Source organism: Centrocercus urophasianus, unplaced genomic scaffold, assembly GCF_019232065.1.
Source record: "Centrocercus urophasianus isolate 14NV4802_14NV808 unplaced genomic scaffold, USGS_Curo_1.0 seq_20, whole genome shotgun sequence".
In the NCBI taxonomy this organism is placed as follows: Eukaryota; Metazoa; Chordata; class Aves; order Galliformes; family Phasianidae; genus Centrocercus; species Centrocercus urophasianus.
Window position 1 is genome coordinate 14,308,619 of NW_024884756.1, and position 25,418 is coordinate 14,334,036.

At 38.2% G+C, this 25,418-nt stretch overlaps 1 protein-coding gene across 5 annotated transcripts in view; it reads left to right on the forward strand.

Annotated features, from left to right (window-relative positions):
- CWC22 (CWC22 spliceosome associated protein homolog) overlaps positions 1–25,418 on the forward strand; it is a 190,123-nt gene that overhangs the window by 121,368 nt on the left and 43,337 nt on the right. For 4 of the 5 annotated variants that reach the window (XM_042821974.1, XM_042821975.1, XM_042821976.1 and 1 more), the window contains 3 exons: positions 1,317–1,440; positions 13,513–13,577; positions 21,429–21,563. The gene's annotated coding sequence lies outside the window, so the exon portion shown is untranslated. The remainder of the gene's footprint in view (positions 1–1,316; positions 1,441–13,512; positions 13,578–21,428; positions 21,564–25,418) is intronic. The other variant, XM_042821978.1, reaches the window with a different exon arrangement.

A 25,418-nucleotide genomic window follows, 5' to 3' on the forward strand; every position in this document is an offset into this window, starting at 1 on the left:
ACCAAGAGGCTGGGCTGAACTGAGCTGCCTCCTGCAAAGAGAGGCCTGGAGTTACTTTGCAGTTTGATCAGAATTGATTCTACAGCAAAATCTCTGGTTTGATGCATGCTATTGACAGGAAAATAGTATGAAACTTGAAGGACTAATTAAAAAAGCCCTAAAAAAAATATTTTAGAGAGGAGATAGAATGTCAACAAGTCCATAATAAACGTTTTTCCTATGGTGCTTGTTCTTTTCATATGACTTACTATGATGTTTCTGGGCTAACAGTTTAAAGCTTTTATAACTTTAAATGTATGTACCGAAGTTTTACAGTCTGCTTGGAGTCTTTCTTCCTTTGGCATCCATTTTAAAAAGGAAACATCAATACAGAGACATGTAAAGTGTTTTTTAATCATTGTGAATATTCCTAGCCTAATCCAAAGGTTATTTTGCCTTGGTAAATGTCTGCTGCTGCTGCCAAGGGCCCTGAACCATGTTCTGTTTCCCTACCTTGGCAAAACACTTAAACAAGTGGTTAACTTCAATCACAGAACTAGAGAACTGGCATCAAGGGGTTAACCCTGTTTGTAAATGATTTCTAAGTTACCTACCAGCTCCTTAGAAGAGAGAAATTAGCTTCAAAATATACTTAAGCTTCTGTAGCTTCAGGGGCAGAAGTCACACAAATCGATAAGAATCAGTACTCAGTAGAAGAGAGGTCAAAGTTAAGATAAGAAAATAGAAATTTTGGAACAGAAAAGGTACAGTAGCTGTGACCTTGTACAACGTTATAAACAGAACAGATACTGTGAAAATATTGCAAGTGTCAGATGCAATTACAGCAAGTAAATCCAGGTGGTAGTTGATATTTTTATTTCAGTTTAGATGTAGCATTTTTTTTTTTCCCCAGGAGTTGCCGTTTTTTTTCTGAATCACATTATTTGAGTGAGCTGACATGTCTGAAGTCAGCCATGAGAGAACTGCTAAGACTACTTAGATCCTGCATTTTAGCAAGCAGCAGAGACAGGCTAAGCAAAGTTAAATGCAACCAGGGAATAAGCCAGGAAGGTGCTGTGTTGTCTATAGCAAATACAACAGATAAACGGAGTATGTTTATACTCAGCAGCAATTCATTGGTAAAAGTTGTTTTGAGAGCTATTGTTAGCCTGCAGAGGCAGGTGGTTAAAGTATAATGCAGGCAGCTGGGAAGATTTGTGCTCAGAAGGCCTTGAAGCAAGAGATGACAGAATGTTAATGGAAATGGACAGATTTGATTCTTCTTGAGGTCATCTGCATCCTCAGCAATTCCACTTGTTTCCATTTTCCTTCACTAGGATTTAGCATCATCTTCTGGCAGCCTGAATTGACTTTCAGTCCCGTATTTGCAGCCTTGCAGAGCTTTAGCTGGATCTTCAACATCTTCATTATATTGACTACAGCTCAACAAGATTTTATTTGGTGAGTTCTTGCACATTTGTATTTTTTTCTAGGAAAGCTATGTATATTTTCAACACTGTGGAAAATGTGTATTTGTTAGATTTTACATGATTCTTTGGCATATCTATTTACTAAGCTCAAACTCCATCCTAAAAAGATGGTGAATTCCTAATACAGTCAGAAAAATCAATGTTGAAGAATGACAGCAGATAGACTCATAAGTAGTATGACTTTGCCATGTGCTCAAGTATTTTTGGAGCCCAGACAGTACATTAAGATGTGACAGATTCATGTAGTTTATCTGGTGATTTATAAAGTTTGCTGGCTGATTTAATAAACTGCTAGAAAGCGTTGTTGTTCGACCAAGTAAAGAGAATCATAAAATGGTAATGAATGTTATGAAAGCTCATGAATATTTCATTTGGGGTCTCTCTCAGATGCCTGCTAGTTTATCTCAAGATCTAGGAACGTATGGCATATAAATCTGATGGAGGGTAGAACTGCACAGTTCTCTGAGAGGCACATTTGGTGAGAGCAACATGTGTTTGAACAAGCATCTCAAAAACACTGTATCTTGGTTAAGTTCTTCATAACCAGCCATGAATTCTAAAGTATATCTGGAATATTAAGCAACAGTCTTCTATTCATTCACTATTTGCACATTTAGAAACAGCGGTTAGTGTCTCTCAGCTTGTCATTTTTTCTAGCGACTTCTGAAAGTATTGGCTTCTTGTAGCCTTGGACCGTATTTGAAAAGGCCAGATGGATTCCCACCACATCGAATATTTCATCTCTGTACAGACCAGAGCAATATATAATGCAGACAGATAGTCATGGTAAAGAAATCTAGAACAAGGGCTTCATGTTTCCCGTCTTTAACATCCTCATGTGGGAGATGCATTCTCTATGCTACTTTAAATTCTTCTAATGTTTATGTTCTAATCAAATATGTATTCTATTGTTTCTAATAAACCCCGAACACTTTGGGTTGAAATTGGTTTGTTTTGCCCCTAGAAGCTGTATTTCACTGTCTTTCATTCACATCAGCAAAATGGATCTGCCTTTTCATAACGATGCTGTCCTCCATCAGATGGACACTCTTCTGTTTCCATTTTGTTGCTAGTTTGTTAGCAATAAAACCACTTAGAACAGCATGCTTATAGATTTATGGAGCCCAAAGAGTTGCACGGCACTTAGTAATGATACAACAGCTTCTGAGAGCAAGGTTAGCTGCAATAGCACCATACCAGAAGTTCTATTTAATAGGAATTACTTGGAAAAGCTAAAAACAAAGATGAAGGACTTGAGAGGGCTTACATAAGTAGTTCATAGGTTTTCTGACAGAGAAAGAATCTGTTGGGACATATTCTCTGCTGCTAACTGTATCATGGCACACATGCACCATCCGAGAAACAAGAACATGGGAGTGGTATTTCACAAAAACCACAGGGCCTCCGCAGGTTGTGACGCAGCTTGAATCATCATTTGTGAAGGAAGTCAATTCAGTATTAAAACCTTTGTAGCGTATATCCCCATTTTCAGTAAAATAACTGACAATAACCTCGAAGTCTGTAAGCTACTCTGCTTTTATGAAATAAATTACTTGTGCAGTACAAAGAAAAATATATTTATCACAATTAATTATAATCAGCACAGCTAAACTGAGGTACAGTTCTATGTAGGTAAGCCCGAAAACTACTTTGGGGATTATCGCATCTTGGAAAGTGATGCACTGAGTAAACAGCACTAGAAATTTTATAGTGAGTTCTGAGATGACTTGATCTATGTTTTCAAGATGGATGAGGAAGTCAGAAAATATTTCTAAATAATTGCTTGTTCAGTACTGGTTTGTGTCAAGAGCTGTTGTTTAAGCTAGAGGGAGAGGGATGCTGTCCTACAAGATTTGACTTATGTTTACAGTAATTTGTTTGGCCAGTACTTATTACTTAATAATCAATCTTTATTATTACATTAATTCTAATTGGGATATGTGAAACATGCAGTGCATTGACCACATGACATCAGTTTACTTGCTGAATAATTTAAGCTATTTCCTTCTAATACCTTAGGCTGCAATGTCATTACTCTCAGGCTGTCCTAATATTCTAGTTATATTGATGTTATTTCACTTGTTATTACCTTCTTGACGTGAAATTGTTTTTCAAATATGGAAATCATGCTCAGATATTTCTAGATGACAGAATTCGGCATTAGTTTATAATGTATTATAATAACAAAACAGTGTAACATAAAGCAAATGATTTGTTTTCTGCTGTGTACTAGCCTTCATAGAAAGGAGAGAAAAGATGCCAGAAGGGGAAATTTGGTCTGTACATTTTTTGTATATTCTTATCTGTTTTCCCAGAATGTGGGGAATAATCTTTCTGATAATATAGAAGAAACAAATGCGCAACCATTAAATAGACAGTGTGATTTATCCGGCTTCACACTGCTTTAGAAGCAGTATGTATCACTCTTGTGAGTTTTCTTCTGCTTAAAGAATTGTAAGAAATATGTCTTGCTATTACTTTTATTGATAAAACAGGCCAAACCACCTTAATTCATTTTTCATCCAGAGTCTTTTATCACAGCACGGTTGTGATTAGGATTCTGATCACCCAGTGTGCCACTCTGAGATTGAGAGGCTCTATCTGCTCATCTATTATTCTTCAAGAAGCAAAGCTCTAGTGTACCATCTGTTTTCTTACTGAATCTTGCATGTAGCTGCAAAGAGCTGGTCACCAGAGATCGTGTCTGGCAAGCATGCTCTTGGTTCGCTTCAAGATAGCCAAGCATTCACTGCTATTGGCCTCTTTAAGTTCCAGCTTAAATTAAACTGCTGCTCTCTGGTGTATTTTAATTTACATATTTGAACTGGTAGCGTGGTTGTGGGTTTTTTTGTTGCTTTTTTTTTTTTGTTTTTCTAACAAAAAATCAAATGTGAAGAAACCCCAAAGCTACAAGGAAACATGCTGCAGAAATTCTGTTGAGGGTGGATTGATCTTGTTCTTTAAAGCTTGAACTACTAAAGGTTGTTACATGTTGTTGATGCCTGCCCCTTATGATGCAAGAAGAGGTAGTTCCTGGTATGACCATGCGTAGGTAATTGGCATGGGCTAGCAGCAATCAACAGAATGTGTCTGAATATTATCTCCACGCAATTGTTCTTGTTAACCAAGGCCATATAATCACCTTTATTTTTAGAAGAATGTAGGATTGGAAGGGGCCAGATGAATCCCCTAGTCTGCACATTGTCATTGCAATATACAGTGTGGTGTGGCTGCCCATGGGGCAAGGTGCTGAGCCCCATCACCTGCCTGAGATACTGCTGTCCCCTTCTGTACTGAGGTACAGCTGTACTTGCTACAACTGACTTTTCCCTGCCTTCCTCGAGGCTTTTCTTTCTTTTAACTTCGTGATACTATTGAAGCTTCACAACCTGCAGTATTTTATAATAGTCTTCGCTATTCCCCAAAGTACAATAAAAAGTAGCTTTTGAGGCTCCTCTTTTTGATCCATTATTTAGAGCCTGATTTGTGCTGTGTGCAATCCCCTCATCAGTGCCAGTGGTCCTGCAGTTCTGCAAATTCCCTTCAGGACTAGACTGAAGTCATAAATCTTTTTTTAGGATGTATTTAGATATCATCATAGCACAATTTTTTACAATCTGCTCCTCTTACCTTGGATTTTGTTTCCATAGCAGAAAATGGCTGTCCTAAGGAAACAACTTTATTTCTTACTGACTTTCAGTTTCCAGATTAAATTTTTGCTTGGCAACAAAACTTCCTTTCCCAAGATAATGGTTGCACAGCATTGGTCCTGGGCTCAGCTCAAGCAAACATTTGTGTTTGAACAAAACCTGGCTATTTTCCCCATATGTTCAGTAGGACTCTGGGAATAGAGCCCATACTGGGTCAGCAAGTCCTGAAGTCATTAGCTTTTTGCAGATTCTGCATCAAGGGTTGTAGATTATTAGATAATGTCAGTAGTAAAAAGGGAGTTTATTTTCATTCCTGTAAATAACAGCTTTATAACATGTGCACACTAGTGCAAACAATCTTTTCTTTTTCCCCTTTCACAGCTGGGCGAGAAAACGCTTTTTACCTTAAATATGCCAAGGCCTTTTTTCACTTCCATTCAATTTATTTTGTGATGTAAAATGTTCTGCCCGACATGGTAGGTCAGTGATGTCACATGGCAATCTGCTCATGTAATTCATTCGTAATGCCATTGCTGCACACATTAATTGATAACACAAGTCAATGACAGGGTCTTTGGTCTGGGCAACTTGCAGCCCAAGTGCCAATTATGTCATGTGATATGATGCAAATCCGCAGAGTCACCTGTGTGCTGCTGGCTATTCGAGTGCAAAGAGGTTCTGCATGCTCTGTCTTTGCTTCCCCAAGAAATCATGTTCTTCTTTAAAATATCCCAGAAGGGATATTCACTCAACTTTGCTCAGTGAGAGAGTGAAAATGCATGTGAGCATGCAAGTTACATAAGAGACAGTATAACTGCCCTTCCTGAAAACACTTTTCTGCAAGGCAGGTCTGGGTAGAAAGGGCATGAACACGAGCTTTCTGGGTGGCTGCTAACTTTCTGTTCACGAGGAGAATGGCAGTACTGCATCCTTCTTTCCCCTCTTCAGCTGCAGGTGCAGCTGCAACTGAGTCAGGAGCCCCATTCTCCCACTTGCATCTGTGAGCAGAGCCACAAGGCAGCCTCAGAGAGCACTGATTGCAAAGCCCTGCATCTCAATTAGCTGAGGGGTACTGGGGCTCATGTCTCTTCAAATTGCATCGATCTGAGGCACAAAAAGAAAAATTCTGGGTTCACATGCTTCCAGAGTACACGGGGGAGTGGATGTTTTTGCATGTGAGTGCTTCACTTCTTCATAAATCCCTCTCGCTGAGTACGAAGTCCCTTGCTTTTAGCAAACACCTTCAACTTTCACAGCATTAGTTTCATCAGTTTATTTTGTTGATCACAAAATGTAGATAACTAAAAGTTTTAGGGCCAGATTCAGAGAAGAGCTAAGCCTGTGCAAGCTCACTTGGGGATTTGTATGCAAGCGGTTCTAACAATAGGAAGCACCAGGTTTCTCCTAGAAACTCAAAGCCTTCAGGCAGGAGCCAGGAATCTGACTGCATGGCATACAAACTATGATGCAGAACAAAACCCTACAGGGGGCAAAGCCTGGACGCTAGAAATAGTGTGACAGAAATTAGTCAACAAAAAGTTGAGATTTATTCAGGTATTAAAACAGCCAGCTCCCTGGGAAATAAACCAGTGCAAGAGGGGCAGATGGAGCACGAGAAGCATGGTGATTGTCCCATCCAATCATCTTCTACCCACAGCATTGTCCAGGGCCTTGCTGGAGTGAGGAAGTGTATGAACGGAACCAAGTAACACTGCCTTACTGTCATGTCTGACTCTTGTCCTCGCTGTGAACTTGTAATCAAAGGAAGACATTTCAGCTTAAGATGAGAATTTGTTGCTGCATTTCAGAGGGACTGATAAGGCTATAGGAAGTGGCCACTTGCTCTGTCCTAAGGCCTATCAGTAAGCAAAAGTCTCAGAGGCATGAGCTGCTGTGTCTGCTTTTGCTGCTCTTCTCCTCTCTTTGTGGGTGTTTCTTTTTGTCATCACTCTAGCGGAACTGTTATCTTCCACACAGTATGAAAAAACTTAGCTTGATCTTATGTAACGGGCTATAACAATCGCTAGTGGAGGCTGTTTGCTGTGGAGATAGACTGGTTTCTCTTTGCTCAGAACCTCAAATGTTGCTGAACTGCCTCATATCGCAGAACGACAGGACCATGCTAATACTTTGACTGTCTGAACCTATTTATGCCTCTGAAATTATCCACACTGCACTGCAGTAATTGAGTGGATTTTTCTGCTGGAGCTCTGGAAGCACGCTGAAACCCCTCAGGCTGCAAGATGCTGTAGGCAGGGAAGGTGGTACCTGTATTTCTGCACTCCCCCCCTTATCCTTGCCCTAACCCCTACACACCAGTTCTGGCTCTTCCTACATTATTAATTGTTGGGTTTTATTTTTAAATTACTATTATTCAGATATCAGAATTGTCGTTTTGATAAGTAGCGACATGTATTATCTAAATTGATAGAGCATGTTAGAAATAGTATGGGAGAAATCAATTGAAGCAGATACCTGCTGCTTTCAATTCAGATGCCAGAACTCATGTGTGACATAATGCCACTGGTCAGGGGAAGCAGACTGAGCTGCTAATGGCTATGTTATCTGTGAAGTACAGCTACTGCCTTTCTGAAGATTGCTTGGGGGAAAAGTAGAGAACAGTGAATTCTCACATTTCAGACTTTCTTTTGACAAAAATAAATATGTTTGATTATTCAAATATATGCTGATTGAAAAACAGAATTTAAAGTAGATATTAAAAATGAAATAGAAGGATATCTTCATGCTTGGAGCCTAGAGCATGAAAGGTTCAGATTCACGATCATTTCTGCACTAAAGACTTTGGCTATGAGGCTGGATAATTCTGTCAGGTCAGAGCCTTGAAGTGGCCAAGCTGCACTGCAATTGGCATGGCTGTATGAAGAGCTTTGAACAACTCTTCAGGATCTGGATTTGGTCTCTGAGGATCAGTTCCCTACCTCTAACACAGCAAATAGCACTTTCCTGTTTCAAACCACATGCAACTGTTACATTGTCGTCACAGTACTTCTGTGGTGAAGCCCACAGCAGAACAAAGCACCACTGTAGATTGGATGTGGTAGTTAAATTTCTAATGTTGCTGTGCTCAATATCTCTATTTCATTTGAAATGTCAGCATAAAGGAATAGAAATAGCATACAGGAAGTAGGAATTTCTTTATTTTCAAATTCAAAATAATTCGTACTCTAAATTGTATTCAACTTCTGTATGAATTTGAATTTGTTTATGGCTGTTTAATACCACAGGAAATACAAATACGCTGAGTTTATGCATGCTTCTTGCCTAATTTGAGCAACTGAGAGTGGCAGCAGCTTGAAGCTGTGTCTTTCCTCTTGAAGTAAAACAATAAGTCAGAAAAGCAAAGTTTTCCCCGGTTGCACCTCTGTGTACTGTGGTGGTGACAAATCAGCATCTCTTAACATCCAGCTTTTATCATTAAATGTGTATGAGAGGAATGAACGAATTTAAGGAAAATAATGCAGTGGGTGCATACTCCATTTTATTTATTTAATATCTTAAATTATTAAAAAGACAGGTGCTGCTTGGCAAGGTATCTACCTTGCATTATTGCATGAACTATCAACCAGCAAAAGGAGCAATGTGTTGACAGATATCTAGACCATGAATTGCAATTACAGAGACTGAACCATGAAGGATAGAAAAGAGTGAATTGTGTTGTACTTAGAGTTAGAGCAAGCAGAAGCCCGCAGATACATCATAGCAATTTAAACTGGCATTAATTATTTTAAAAAGTAATTCCTTTTTAGACAATAAATTTAGAAGATTACAAACTAGAGGACCTCTTTGCTAAATGGCACTTAACATTAGGGCAAACTACCCTGGTAGATTGTAATAGGCTGTAGTGCTTTTAATCTATAGGTCACTGACTTGATTCGGTCTCAAAATGCTAATGATTAGTGGAGGGCCAAGGATCTCTTCACTGATCTAGACACAAGTTCAGAAAATATCAGGAAGAATGCAAGTGAAAAGCAAGAGATGAAAGAGGAAAACAAAGAAAATGTAGTGATTTTTTTTTAACACTGTACCAGAGAATATATTTAAGATACCTACAAAATCTTCCCTGAGCCAAGGAACTGTCCTTTCTTACACTGGTGCTTCTGCAAGAAACATGTTACACAGTTTTGTATTTGCTTTTCAAAGAATACATATGAATAGATTATTTAAAAAAAAAAAAAAAAAGGATGATGTTGCACCTTATCCCTTAACTTATGAGCAAAAGACGATGATTTTAAGATCTATCTCAGTAGATTTAGGAACTGTGATTCAGTTTTTTTCATCTAATGATGTTGTTATTTTTGTACATTTGTACATTGTATTATTTTGCTGCTGTTGATTTTTTTTCCTGAGCATGGACTACTGAACTAGAACTAAGATGTGATTAAACAGCCTCTCTTCTAAGCTCCAACTCTGACTGAATAGGATCAATTCCAACACAATTGCTTTGTGCTGACTTCCACAGCTGAAGAAAAGCAATCTTATTTCCTGCTGCTTCCTATTGTGCTCCACTTTCAAGTATTGACTATGAAGAGATGTTCATATGGGAATTTATGTGTGCTGTAAATTTCTACCATACATTTCTCTGCACAACATCCTCATGTAAATATTCCGTGTGGAATCAGCCCTTTAAATCTCTCTATTGACAGGCTACTATTGCAAACCCTGGTGGCATCTCCCTACTAGCTGGTCACTGTGGCTATCAGTGCTACAGTCTTCTAACTCTTAGTAGAGAATCAAGACCAGTCACAGCCACAGAAGGGGTTTGTCACTTTTGGAGACGAGAACTGTCTCTGTTTCGTAATTCAAACTGTCACTAGCATCACCATTGCCCCATCTGGACATTGAAAGCCTCATAGCTCTCATCAGACTCTCTCGTGAGCCATCTCTGAGTGTCTGTGTCACAGTCACCTGCACAGGGACTCCTTGCCTGCTTCTGCCCAGGGCCAGGCACTGATTCAGAAGAGCTTATCCTCTTTTCCCTGCTTGCAGCAGGCCAATTGAGCAGAGTTCCTATGTGAATGCTGCTTCTACGGAGCACACAGATGTTATCTTTTATCATAGAAAAAAAAATGGTTTTTTTTTTTTTTTATTCTTCTGCCTTTATGATGCTCTCTTTTCCCTACTCAGATTCTTCTGTTTCTGACAAAGAATGATTAAGAGTCGGTGTCATTATTTTTCTACAGCCCCTTTTCCTAACACATGGTTGGACCTGGTTCAGTTTTCCAGTTGCCTGTCCATTCCTGCTATAGAACTGATTTTGCTATCTATAGTGAATACTGCAGACTTAATAGCAGATAAATTGACATCCAGGCTCTGTCTACACCACCACAACTATGCTGTCAAATGTTATTCTGGCAGTTAAATTACCTACATGATACATTATTTTTCATTTTATTAACAGTGTTTTATGACATATAGAGTCCTGTGCAGCATGGTGGATTTGAGTATTGTCAAGAATCAAATTCCCACTGTAACTCCTGACTGTTTCATAAAATAAATTTCTCTTTAACAAGTTAAATACTAAGTACAAGTGTGGGAAGAGTCAAAGGTTTTCATTTTAATAGTATTTATTGATCTACTTGTGCTCCAACAAGTGAATCCAGCTGCACATAATGTACAAAAATCCCATCTGCTGCTTTCTGCTAAGGTTTATAAACACTCTGTGCTTCTTTGTTCCAATAGCTTAGAACGTCACAGACCCACTAAAGGCTCAGCACTTTCAGATATGCTCTTGATTGACTGATCCTGCCTTTCTTAATTAGTCTTAAATTCAGAATTTTTTGTTAATTAAGCACCTGGATGGGGGGCTCTTATTCAGCGAGGGGTTTCAGGACGCTGTTCTGTGCACCTCCTGGGACAATTAGATGATTACTGTACAGGAGAATATTGCTCGACCACTCTGCTTTCTAGCTCATCACCATTATCCCCCAGAGAATGGCACAGAGAACAAGAAAGGTTTTTTCTTACTCATTATATTCCAAACCACTAGTTCCCTGGCAAGGATATCTGCAAATCCAAGTCGTTCATTGCAACTGCTAGATGAAACTGTGATCCAAAACCAGTGCCACATAAACAAAATAATAGATTTGGTTATAACAGTTACTGTTAGAGAGTGCTGAATTATTGAACTCCGTTAGTGAAAGTGATAAGGTCAGGGAAAGAGTTTGGCAAGTCACACAGTGAAAGGAATGAGAATGTACTAAAATTCTGTACATCTCATCTGAAAAAAAAACCATTGGCTAGAAATCTCATTAGGCTGTATATTCTATTTTTAAAATAAGAGATATAACTTGAGTGTGCTGCTTTCAGACTATCATAAGACTAAATAAGCCATACCTAACTTTTTATGTTGCTATTCTATTTAATACTGATATTGACAAAACCTTTCCATATATATGGTAGGAACAGAAGGCACAGAATGCCTTTTTCTGTGTAACAGAACACCTCAGTAGTGTGTGCTTGTAAAAGGAAAGCTGAAACAGGCAGGCTCAAAGTAAGTAATTCATGCCTCCTGTCTGAAGCACTTAATATTGGAAATCAGGAGCTGTCTGGGTCTATATGTCACAATACAAACGTCCACTTTGAGACTGAAGAGGCTAATCTGCACCCTCTAGTGATCCAAACTAGTTGAAACATTGGCAGCTACAAATTGCTAAATGACTTGGAGTGCTTCTCCCGTAGTCAAGACCTTTATCGCTCTATTACTGTCTTAGGGCAAATAATCAAAAATGTCAGTAAAATTGAGAAGACTGTACTGCGTCTGGGTATATTGAAGCCTGCACGGACCAGTGGTGCTGACTGCTCCCAGCTGCAGCTGAGCAGTGAGCAGCTGGGTTGGGTGGAAGGCAGGTCTGTGCTGCTTGCTCCGTCTTTCCCCACCTGGAGCTCAGGTCAGAGGGACCCACACACCCTTTGGACACTGCTTTGCCCTGCAAGAGGGCTGTGCTGCCCAAGTTCCCTGTGGCTGTGCAGCAGGGCTGTAAGGATTAGCCCAGGGGAGCCTGGAGAGTGTGTTCCAAAAAAAAAGGCAGTTACAGTAATCTGCTGTGGCAAGCACGCGTGTGTGTGATAGACATGTACTGCAAGGCTAGCGATTTAACAGGATTAAATTCTGATCAGCAGAGAGAAGTTTGATCATAGTAATGAGAAGATGGGTAGGATACATCTGGCTCTATGGCAAACCGGCTTGAGGAAGAAAGTGATACAGTTCAGTATGCATTATGAAGGAATCTTGTTGGACCTCAGGCTTATTCGCTATATTAAGTGAGCAATACTCTAAGAAAATTGGATAGGCTAGCATCCCCTTTTTAGGTAAGCATCTAATGCTTTACTGTGATATTTTATTCCTTTTTCAGTACTAGGCATGAAATGAAGTGTTCAAAATAATATGGTCATAAAAGCAGATTTACAAATGGAGAGAAGAATCCCCAGCCCAGTAGCAAATGTTGTACCATGTAATGCAGCATTTGGTAAAGATTATCACGAAGCAATTTTCATGGCTGGATTCAAAATGTATGCTGTCAGTAGTCCTGCTCTCAATAGCAATGAACCTTATAGGGAAATCATCTGAGAAAGAATAGGCCCCCAGTCAAGCTACAGGGCAACTCTCCAAAAGGGACAGCTTGCAGCATATGGAGGGAGTAAAGGAAACTACAGGGGGTTGGCCTCCTGCAAAGTACAGTATAGGTGCTCGTTACTTAGAATTAAAGCAAATGGAGAAAGTAAGCTCAAGTAGAGGGCTCTGGGGAATCGTGAGGGAGCATAATTAAATTTTGGAGGAATGTTAATGTGCCGAACTAAGAGAAAGAAAAAAATTAAAGATTGGGGAAAAAATAGGTCAAGGGAGTAGGGAAATCGGTGAGCCGGACTGCGCCAAAGTTCTTCCTGCCCTCTCGGCAGCTTTATGCTTGGTAAGGAGACATTGGTAGAAAGCAGGCAGCACAACCAGCTGCAGCTCACACACACTTCCAGTGAAAAACTTCAATTGGAAAATGGCATTTTCCAAACTACTTTTGTCAGTGTTCTTTTTTCTTTTCTTCTTCTTTTTCCTCTTCCTCCTCCTTTTTGTTTTACCTTTCCCTTTACCTCTTCATGTTTCTTTTCCTTTTCCTTCTTTTGCTGTGCTGTTTTGTATTTCTAGAACTTGACCATTCTGCTATGTTTGCACTGATGAATTTCAGTTTTGATTGGCTGCTGCTTTGACTATATAATTATTATTATTTTTAACAAAGAATGTGTAACTTTTAAACTTAAATAAAAATGCCATCAGGAAATCCATGCATGATTTCAGGAAGTCTGAGAAGTCATTTATTTAACAAAATGAAAGTTAGGATGTTCTTCAAAATTTGCAAACTTCTTCTCTCACTGTATTTTAGGTTTTGTCGTGTTTAGGAGCTATGCGGAGATTTAATTTTTTGGTTCAAGTCTTGAAACAGAAGCGGTAAGTAACAATTTATCTAATGTTCATTATCTGATTAAAGAAATCGAGTCATGTAACACTACAGAGGTTAAAAGATAGGGAGGATTAAAGGATGAGTGTAGCTAATTAAGGAACCAGCCCTGCAAGCAATTACATACATGGTTAACTTTAAGTACTTCAACATTAATAGGACTACTCACATGCTTAAGTTAAGCCCATGTGTTTGTGAGCTGGAGCCTGAAGACCATGTCCTGTGAGATGCTGAGGATGTGCTATATGTTGAAAGGGGTTGCCCTGGTTCCAGTGGGAGCTGAGGATATTGTGCACTTTCCTATAGCAGAGTTCAGCACAGGGTGGCACAGGCTACATGAGAAGAAGGTGTGGAAGGGGACAAAGATGCTTTTTACAGAGAACTTCCTAGATAGATAATCAACAGCATTTCTTTTCAGAAGAATTCAGAAGCAATCTATTCTTAATAAGCTTCACAAGACTCATTCTGAATTAATGTTTTTCATGCTGTCAGACAGTAATACAGGTGGAGTGACTACAAGCATGTGCCAAGAGCTGTTGCTTTGGGTCTGCCATACAGTCATTGCCTGTAGCCATGGCATGAATGTTTTGACAGCTGAATAATTCGTGTCCCTAAGTATCTCATTAGAACAGGAAAAAAAAGCCCATAATAAAAAACTTCGTACTTTCAAACTTACTTCAGGAAAAAAAAAAATGCAGTTTGTTTTTGCTTTGGTGCCCTAGTAAAATGTATTCCTGTTCAAAAATATATATTTAAAAAAAAAAAAAGAAAAGAAGACGAGAGGGATTCAGTCCAGCAGGCCAGTGGAGTAGACTGTTACAGGGCATAGCCACTTGTAACAAAAAGTGAAAGAGGAGATGAGACTTTACTTCCCAAGCTGCATTTGTGCAGCAGCATAAATTAAGCCATCTCATTCATACATGTGGTCCTTTTCAACCTAGGCCATTCTATAATTCTATGATTTAGCCTCATGTCAGCATCACAGTACAGCCCCACACAACCACAGCAAACAGATCATTCTGTGTATAAATGTGATCCAGACTCATTGCTTAGGTTAGTGAATTTATGAATTCCTGGGGGCTGTTAAAATCCTGGAAACACTAACAACTGCTTTTCAAATAAAAGTGCAGTGATAACATTTGTACTGACAAACATTTTTCATTTTTACATTTACATGTAAGAACTGCTACATGTTCTGTATCATTCTTCCTCCCTTACTAAAGGTAGGTTTAATTTGATTTCAGATTAAAGTCGTTACCCCTTGTCTCTCCTGTACTGGTGATGTATCTTGATTTGAGAAAAGTGCAGAATCATTCATCGAGTGGGATTTCTTGACTTGGCCAGTTCAATTTTAAAGCACTTCTATCTGTAACTTCAACCAGCAGAGAGATCAAATGTAATTTGGTCACATTTTCTGACAGTCACAACTACCCACGCTAGCTGGGAAAATATCTCTCACATTGTGCTTGGTTTGCTGGTTCCTACAAAGGAGTGGCTGTGGAGATATTTTCTTCCTCTCTTTTTTTTTTTTTTTTTTCTTCTTTTCTTGATGTGCCAAAAGAAAAGGGCTTGTTTGGCATAGTGCTCTACATCATTTATGGTCTTTCTGTATCATTTCCAGAGAAAGAAATAGCTGTTGACACTGATTTAGAAATTAGGATTAAACTGTCAGCATCATAAACTGCCAACCAGTTGAGCAGATAGTAAAATGATGGAAAGTGAGAAGACAGCCTTATCTTAGGCAGAGTATATCTCAGCATTGTATAGTTTCTTCAGCTGGAATCCATTAAAATGATAGATTGTTGTGTTTGTGGGTTTGTTTAAAGAAAAAATTAAAGAAGCTAAATTTTTTTAACTGAGTACTGTAAAAACTTCAGTACTTATGTTTTCACAGCTGTTTTCTTCACCAGAGATGCTTCATTAGCAGTGAGAATTGTGATAATTTGTAAGAGGTGGGAGAAAATGTATGGAGGAGAGACTGGTTTGACTGACTGGGCCAGTCAAGAAAATCCTCTCTGACATTTAAACAGCTAGTTACTGTCTGAGTCTCTGAAGAGACACTGGGAGCTAAAGGAACAGCCCCTTCTCTTCTTCCACTCAGTGTTCCACACTGGGAGGATTCCATAGCCAACCAACTGGGAGAGCTGAGATGCCAGCAGCAGTGCATGGCTGCTCAGTGTAATTTCCTACTTACTTCTAAGGTCTGTCTTTTTCACAGAGGAGTTGTTCTCACATGAAGTAAGCATTCCATATCCTGGCATGAGTAGACAGTCTTAGCTACAGAACTTCTCTAGGAAAATGTAAGGTGCCTTTCTCCTCAGCTCTCATTAGCAAGATAACAGCTCGTTGTGGAAATGACTATTTTTCTTCCATTTTTGAGTATTCATGAGTAAGTCCCAGCTCCCCCATTGTGTTCTTCTGTCCCTTTCATGCACTCTTCTACAAAAGTTTTGACTGAAAAGTTTTCATAACAAGTAGAAACCATTTTTTTTTTTTTTTTTTTTCCAGCAGCACCTTTTTGTATTTAAAGCTGCTAGGGTCATCATCAGTATGAAAAGGGCCAACATACACCCTTCTTTTCTTCAGTCATCTTGTCATTGTACTTTCCTCTTCTCCAAGTAGCATAACAATGCACTGTGTGTTCTGCAATTGTGAGTTCAATTTGAAAGAAAATTAAGTTCAAAAGCACAATTTCAGTGTTCCTGAAAACAAGAAAGGATACTTTTTTCATCCTAAACTAAAGGTTGGTAAAAAGGATCATGTGTTTCCTTATTTCATTCTTATATAATTCACTCTTAAACTTGAAAATGTCCATCTGTCATGGGGCTCAGTGAAAGGGTAATACCTCAGAGTCGGTTTCCATGCATCTGAGAGGCCGTTGTGGCTTCCTTTATCTTTGTGGTCCATTTTGTTTAGACACCTGAGGATGGGTGAGTCCCAGAAACTGTGAGCATCCATGCAGAAATCTCTATCAGGCTCCTTTGGATCGGCCTTTACCAGAGCAATTTGCCAGCAGCCTTGGGCTGTAAAGCAGAAAGAACAATTTGGCCCTCTCCCTGCCCCGGAGTTACCCCTCTGACAACTTCTTCTGAAAGCCCTACATCTTCTTAAATGTCATATAATGAAACATCAAAGTTCATATCCAGCTGTGCTCACTATTTCTTTTTACACCCTTCAGATCCAAATCTGTTGCAAACTGCATTTTCAACTTTTCACAGTTCTTGGTGCTTTTGAAGTGCCACAATGCCTGTGCTCCCCACAGCCTATTCCCTAACCTGCTGGGCACTGACATCAGGGACTGAGAGCTTCTTTGTCCCAAATCCAGAAAGGAATATATTGGTTCTTTCTTTATGCGTTTCTGAGAGAGCTCTGTCCCTTGGCCTGTGCATTTCTTAGTTTACTCTTAATATTCAGTGCATTTTTCTACAGGCACTTAAAATTCACTCTTAAGTTTCTTCATTGCAATCAACATTCACACAGGGACATGTGCATGTGTCTTGAATTGTCATCTTATTAAAACCCTTTGCTCCTTCACCATTTCAATTACCATTTTGTATAGTATCATCTACATTTGCACAGTACCTCCCCAAAAAAGGCATAAGTTTTTATTTTCTTTTTATTAATGAGTAAAATAGAATCAGGGAGATTAGAAAGGTATCTTTGCAGCTCAATGCAACAATATGGTGTCCAGGTCTTGAGCTTAATTTCATTGGGAAAAATGCTGTAAGCATGATGGATTGACATGTAAATCATAGTGATATAATTCACAGATCTGAATCATGGATTCTTGATTTGTACAACTGCTTTTAATCTTGTTTTGCATTTGTGCCTTTCATTGTTATTCTAAAAATGTTTGCTCTTGCTGGTGTGCATAATCAGTCAGACACATACATTCTCAACTGCACATGACCTTTATTCCAGCTGGGTATTTCTTACTAAGTACTGGTCACATAAGTTTTTTAAGCAGAAGATTTAACACCACACTCTATGGTGGAAACTTACTTGCATTAGAAAATGATAAAGTACATTTTCAATTTTAGTAGGTGAGAGATTTTTTATTTGAATTTGTAGCAAGCTGAATGTATACTTATATTGCAAAAATTGAGAATTAAAATTATGCAACTGGTAAAACTTTTTTATTTATTTATGCATTTTTATTCATTTAGTTAAAACTTATTTATTTTTATTTTATGTCTCACAGTATAATTTATTAAAACCTAGAGAAGCATCGCATTAATATTAACTACACTTAGTGAATTGGAAGCTTGGTTCTTGTCACTACAAAATAGATTTTAGGATTTCAAATCTAGAGAAGAAGTTTAATGAGACTTTTCAAACAATCTGGTGCCTGCTTCCAAAGAAATCAATGGATGCAAGGTGACCTGCAGATTGTCTTGAAAATCCCCAGAGGCATCTGTTTACAAATATTCTTAAAAACTCAAGCTGGAGGCTTTCAAATTTCTGAAACGAGTTCATCTTCACTTGCTCTATTGACGGATTTTGCAATACCAAAATAGGCTGTCCCTTTTAATTAAAAATTATTACTATAAATAAATATTATAAAATACTATTATATATTGATTATTCATTATTACAAATGAATTATTTGGAAAAGAAGCATGTGTTCTCTCTACTCTTGTCTAAATGCAACACAAAGTTATATGGTCAAAAGTTTTTCTGCAGTCCTAAAAATACTTACAGCTAAAAAAAAATCAGCTGTAGAAAATATCTTTTTTTTTCATTTTTTAATGAAAGTGAGTATACTGTGAGTATACTTTTCAGGGTGCTGGGACTTTTCAAGATGGTGCTGGGCCAGCAAGGAGAAAGGATATGGGTGGATACCCATATCCACTGCAGCTGGAAAAGGGAAAATGGATGTGATCCTCTGGAAGCCATGCCCAAAGTGGCCATCTCCACTGTCATGCAGGCTCAGCATGTCTGTGTCCCCCAGTGTTTGTGCTGTAAGGCCTGGCTGCTGATCACAGACAGTTGCAGCTTGCGTGCCGCTCCACGCGTGTGTCAGACCAGCACGCTGCTCCCACATACAGCAAGCCAGGGCCCTGACTTTGGGCACAGCATGGAGTCAGTGCTACCTGTGTGCTTCCGATGAGTGATGGGGACATGCCAGTGGTGTGAGTGCCCTCTCACAAGTACTACTTTTGATAATTAGAGACGTGTTAAGTTAAGGCTGCATGGGATATTTATTTGCCCAACATCATGAGTTTTACCAGACTTCCTAACACATCCTTTTATGTACAGGAAGGTCACATTTCTGTGAAACGTTTCTCTTTTTGGGCTCTATCTGGAGTTCTATAGTAAAAGAAAAGCATGTTTAAACTGTGTGCTATTTCTTCCATCAAAACAAAGGGCTGCAGGTCCTTGTAGCACTAATCTGTCTTTTTACAAATCAAAGTGAGTTTTCACCACAGCATGAGAAATTGTGTCTTCCTTCTAAGAGCTGCTAATTAGAGACCACTACACGTTGCAAAGCCAAGCTCAGCCTCCTGCCTCCAGACTCAGCTGCCTCCACAGAGCCTTGCTTCCAAAAAGATAGTTTTACCATGACAAGGAATGTCTCAAAAGCCCCATTCAACCCTTCATTGTACAGATATTAGAAAGTGTTTGCTATTGAAGAACATTTTTATGATGCAAAAATTGTTATGTAATGTACAAAGAAAAGTTGACATTTCATGTTGACATACTAAGAATTATTATTTCAATTCTAACTGGTAATTTTCAGTGACTTTCATTTTATTTTAAAGAATGATATTTTAAGCACTTTAAAATAATTCATTTTTAATCAAAAGGAATGTTTAATTATGTTTTTTTTCTCTATCAGTATTTGGATTTTTTTCCTACTCTACATTCTTCTCTTGTAGTGTGCTGCAAATGCAAACACTTGTTTTATTCCAGGTTAATCCATTACAACTTTTCATTTTGACAGATCTTTGGGCAAATCACAGTATCTGTTATTTATATAGCTTGTCTGTTAAAGCAGTAAGTGATATTCTCTGCTCATCACTCTAAGGACAAATTGAGGCCCTAATCCTGTAAAGACCTACCTATTTTTATGGGCAGAACTGCTTACTGAGCATAAAGTTAATCATTTTAAGCTTGTAAAGCACTAGAGATGTTTGAATGGAAAGCGCTGGAGATGTGTAAAGTAGTATTTTGACATTCCAACATTTCTCCCCTGCTCTGCCTTTTCCTTCTGAAAAATAGGAGGTCCATTCAAAATGATTTTGAAAAAAAAGAAGAGTTAGAATCTTTACTCTGCTTTTTTCTTTTTTCTTTTTTTCATTTTATCGTAGCACTGTGTGTTTTTAATATTAGTTTTACTTCAGTTTGAAATAATGTCTGTCTGCACAATTCAATTCAATTACAAATACTTTATTCTAATCCTTAGTTTTAAAATACCAAATACATAGAAAGGAGAAGAGCTGTGCAAACATGTAGATAATTATTCCTTTAATTCAAAAGATATTCTGAGTAAGGCTCTTTCTATAGCTGTGATAATTCCAATTGCTCTCCTATCTGTTCTGTTCAGAACACAGCTCTGAGAATTACCAACCAAACTGAACGACACTATGCTCTTTGTTAGCTACTTCTTTGCACTCACCTGAAGTGACTAGGAGTGTGCTTCTGCTGTAGGCTTCACTAAACATAGCTTAGGTGATGATTTTCACTCACTTTGCATAAAGAAAAAGAAAATCATATACCACCCTGAGAGTTCTTTAAATTCAAACTAGTGAGATAGAATGAGGTTTTTGCTAAATCTCAGTTCTGCCTCAAACAGATCCTGAAAAAAATATATTTGAAATATGAATGGGAAATGTTAGACTGAGCTTCCACAGTTCCATACAGCCGTACCCTTCGTGTCTAATTCTTTCTCTTTTGGCTCTATTTCTTTTGCTCTCATTTGCCCACTGTATTTTGGCAGCACTTTCTCAGCATTCAATCAGGGAAAGATGCAAACATACCAGCACAGTGCTGCTTTGCTAGGAGCTGGCATGTGGCTTAAGGTGAGATAAAGCACGATACCTGATAGACGCATCATTGGTGGAGGTACAGAACAGTTGTTAACTAAATGCATTATTCCCATGTCGGACAAGGCAGAAATAGAAGTTAAGATAAAAAGCATTCATCCAAATGGGAATTCTGAGAGCCATCAGAAGCTGTGAGACAGCCAGCTCTAAATCTGTGTCATTGTGCTGTAAAATCAGCTGGACTTTGGCATAAGCAGAAATGGGCAGCTTCTGTAATCCCAGTGTTTCACTTGTGCAAAACAAATCTTGTAGGGAAGCTTTGGTACATCTCCGGGCAAAACTCTTCAATTTTGGCCACAAGGCAGGACTTTAGGTTTAAGTTTATGTTGGAATCGCTGAACATTGTTGGGGCATTCAAAGGTTAAATTGAGCTCTATCAACTGAGATCCACAGCATGGCTCTGAAGGCTTGTCTTTATTTGCCTGTGCAGCTATGCCCAGACTAGTGTGGCTGGCAGAAGCCCCAGTACAGATTCAAGACATGCTGACAGAAGGAATTTTTTGGCTAGAGCTGCACCACATTCCTGAATCGCATAAGCAAAGACAGCATTTTTCTGCTGACGTAGCTGAGCACGTAGAAGAGGTCTGCCAGCACAGCCAAGAGAATTTGAAATGAAAATTTATTTTTGTATTTAAAAAATAAGTACGTATCACAATGATTCCAGAAATCTCAGAAATCTGAAGCCAAAAATGCTCTAGAACTATAAAATAAATCAAAAATTAAATATTGCAATTTAAATATCTCATTATTTGTAGAGATGGAGAAGCACAGGTCATGATTTATGATTTCTCACAGGTAGCAGCATTGCAATTTGATTCATGTGTGACCTTCCCTGTGCCCTGGAACCGATGAAGTCAGTATGGTTGTGTGGATACATCTCCTTCCTTGGAATGGGTCAGGATGTGAACTGCATACAGTAGTCATATACAGGTACAAACAACTTACTCTTTTCTGGTAAATTTCAAGAACTAAAATAATTCAGAATTGTTTGTTAATCAACAAGGACTTTTTAAATTAAAAATTAATGGCATACAAATTGCTTGTCATAGGCGAGCAAACAGAAAAAACATTTTTGTGTAAGTAAGTAACAGAACATCACTAGCAACTATACTATTAACATTATCTCATGTGAGAAGATCTGCTACTATCGGAGCTGTCATTGCCATTGCTACCTGATAAAGGTATATTCAGAGACTGATATAAATGTCTGCATGAAGTAATTTACCATAATTGACAAATTAAAATAAAAGTATCAATTAATAATCACATGCATTGGGGTTCTGCTGCAAATACCAGTCTTTCAGGTTAGGGCACACTTTAAATGTACTGTGTATGAATATGAAAATATCTATTTAAGCCAGTTTTGTCACTGATGTAAAAACCAGGATATCTTCAAGTTAGTTAACACTGTTATTGAATTGTGTACCCACTTTAACCTAAAGGTTAAAAAATGTTTTTTTCCCACATAGATTGAATAGCATGCTTTGGTGCCAATAAGGCACTCAGAGTCAACTGTAGGTTAAAACAGTTGAGAGATTTTTAAGTCCAGCTTCACTTTCTCAGAATAGAAACGTTTTTATTTGAAATTTTGATTAAGAATTGTTTTATTTGTTTTGGATTTGTTTTTTTTTTGCTCCATACTGTGTTTCAGCAGTAAGTATTTCTATCATTTTAAATGAGGAAAGATTGAAATACTGCTGCCATTTTATTAAGTAGTTCGTATAAAATATAAACAACTGCAGCACTGATGTCATTGAATATAATAGATGCTGCAAACTTGAAATTCTCCTGGGCAGTTCCGTATCTGTAACATTGTCCTACATCTTGTATAAAGAATTGAACACAGAGAACACTTTATGAGGAAATTGTTGTCATAATGATAATTTTTCAATAGTACTTCACTATATTCTATATAAAGATACATTTGAGCAAAGTGTCAGGTGAATATAAAGATGTCTAATAGCCTATCTCTGCGGATTCCAGTTTGGAATGTCTGAGTGAATTTCTGAGTGTGTGTGATTGTATATAATACATGGTATATTTACCATCTAGGTAGATATTCAAATTAAGTTTCCTTACGGGAGTGGAGCGCAGTAGTTACTGGCATTTAGCATCATCATGCATCAGCTGCAAGCAAGTTTAAAACAAAAAAGCATTGTATCAGAAGAGAAAAAAGAAGCAGCAGAAGAGGCCCATGCAGAAGGCAGTTTGCCACAAGTTTTACTGGGTGATGGTAGTTTTCAAGAAGTACCATCCATCTTTCCTAGCAGTATGTCAGGAAGCCCACTGTAACACATTGTGTCCCATGTGACCCAAACCATTAATACTTACATGATGCACTACAACTATAGGCATACTGGGGGAAACGTTGAGCCAACGAGTTTCAGAACTTTTGTCTAGTAAAACCACTTTTTTCTTTTTAATTTTACATAGAACTCTACATCTCCATATCATCAATATTGATGAACTCGTGAAAACTGTAAATTAATGAACATGTAATGTCTTCAAATAATTCAGACGTAAATTTATGAACATATTGAAATGTACTTAGAGCACCATCTACTGGGAAATCTGAATTAATGAATGTAGCTTTCCTATCTCCTAGAGCAAAAGTACACTTATGTAAAAAGAAAAATACTCTTGTGGAGATGGCTAATGTTAAGCAAAGCTTTCTTTGAAATTAAGTTATCTAGTGCTATCAAATGCAAAAGGCAAACTTAGACTGAAATTAAAATTGCGCAGACTTTTAGAAAATAATTACCCACAGATAGATATCATTAAATAAAGCAAATTCACATATCACATAAGAAAACTTTACACTCACTGCTTTAAAACATTGTTAGCAATGTCATGGTAGCCCTAAGCTAGAAAAACTGCTATTCCCCAAGTGAAGATCTAAATGTTATTCTTGACTGATGTTTGTACTACGTATAATGAAATAATATAGCAGTGTTCTGACTGAGGAAATCTTTTTTTGGGGGGAGCTTAGAGCTAGAATATGGCTTGGGACAAGAAAGCCTTTGCGAAAGGAATTCAATATGTCAGAAGATGGCAACATTCACAAAATATAAAATAAAATACTTTGGAACAGTAATATTATAATTCACAAAGAATAATTAGAAGGAGGTTACATGCTAATTAGTTTGGAGTTTACATCCCCTTGTTAATTGTGGGGTTTTTGTTTGTTTGGTTTTGATTTGTTTCGTTTTGTTCTTTGCAGTTTCTGATTCCTGGTCTGCCATTCTCGTTCCAACAAAACACAGTGAACATCACAGCATACTTTGTTTAACTGAAGATCGTAGCCTGACCTTTTCCAAATGGGTTATTTTAACACTTTGATGTGGTGAAAAGGAACGTGGAATGATATTTATTTTTACTGTTGCATGCAACTAATTTTCCTTTACACAACCTTGTAACAAGAACATTCCTTGTAAAAGCAGGCATTTAAGCAAGAAAAGAGCCTGAATTTATATACAAGCTCCTAAACTGAGCAGACCTATTTTTAACACAGACTAAGACCAGGTGCAGGTCAGTGCAAGCTGCAGATACATTTGAAAGCAAATCCAGTGTGAAATAATTGTGGATTTAGGCAGGCAAAATTGTAAATTGTGGACTTCAGATTTCTTACCATGCATTACAATTAAGAATTGTCAAGGTACCAATGTTTTTAAAATGATCTTTGCATATGGAATGTAATATCTGCCTTCAGTATCCTGACGTGCTCTGGCACGTAACAGATTCCCGCTGTAAAACAGCAGCACAGAAGTCAGAAGATGCCTACAGCCTACAACAAAATGAGCAAATCCTGCCATGTCTAACAATCAGTGTCAGATGTTACCATCCTCATCCTTCCTACACCCACCCAACTGAATTCAGGACGTCTGACACAGGCAGGAGCATTTATATACTGGAAAATACTGACTTTATAGGTCTCACTGCCATGAGCTTCAACAAATTGCCTCTCTCTGTGCTACTGGTGGTCTGCACAAAAGTATTTAACCAGCATGATGACACTGAAGGAGGGGGCACCAGACTAACAGTGTAGGCAGATACTGGAAGAGAAGGAACAAATGAAACTACTGACATCCGAAGTTCTGTGACATCACAGAAATGTTTATTTTAAATTCAATGGGCTTTGGAGTAGGTTCCTCAGATCAGGTTGGTTCTGAGCTGAAATACAGTAGATATTCTGGAGTTTGTTTTTTGAAGTAGTACCTACAAAATACCTGAACGTTGTGAGATGAATTTACTGCCTCTATGCCCAGCACTCCAGAAAACCAGAGAAGGGATGGGGGAAAAGATAAGGAATTAAATCTATCTTTGAGTTAATTCTGATCAGAAAGAAATGGAGGGGATGAAAAATATCTGACTTGGAAATACTTCCGTGAATGACTGCACACTGTTTCCTGATTCAGGTTCTGTGCAAACTTTCTCATGCTCCATACCAAAGATCACAAGTCTATTAATCAATGTTATCTTTGTAGAGGATGGGAGGAGGGTCAATTGAATTTGAGGCTGCAGTGGAAAACCCTGCACCAAGAATACTGGGAGGACTGCTACTGCCTGTGCACTTTAGAATACAGAGATCAATTCTTCCTGTACCTGGAGGACTGCCTACAGGGAAAACCGTCCTATTGTATCTAAAATTAAAAGGTGTAGGAAGACATTAGGAAGGGAAGAGTTAGCAAGAGGTACAGAAACACAAACAAAAAGTTTGAAAAATTGAATATATCATGAAAATTCATACATAGACAGTGGGGGGGGGGGGGGGGGGAGGGAGAAAGG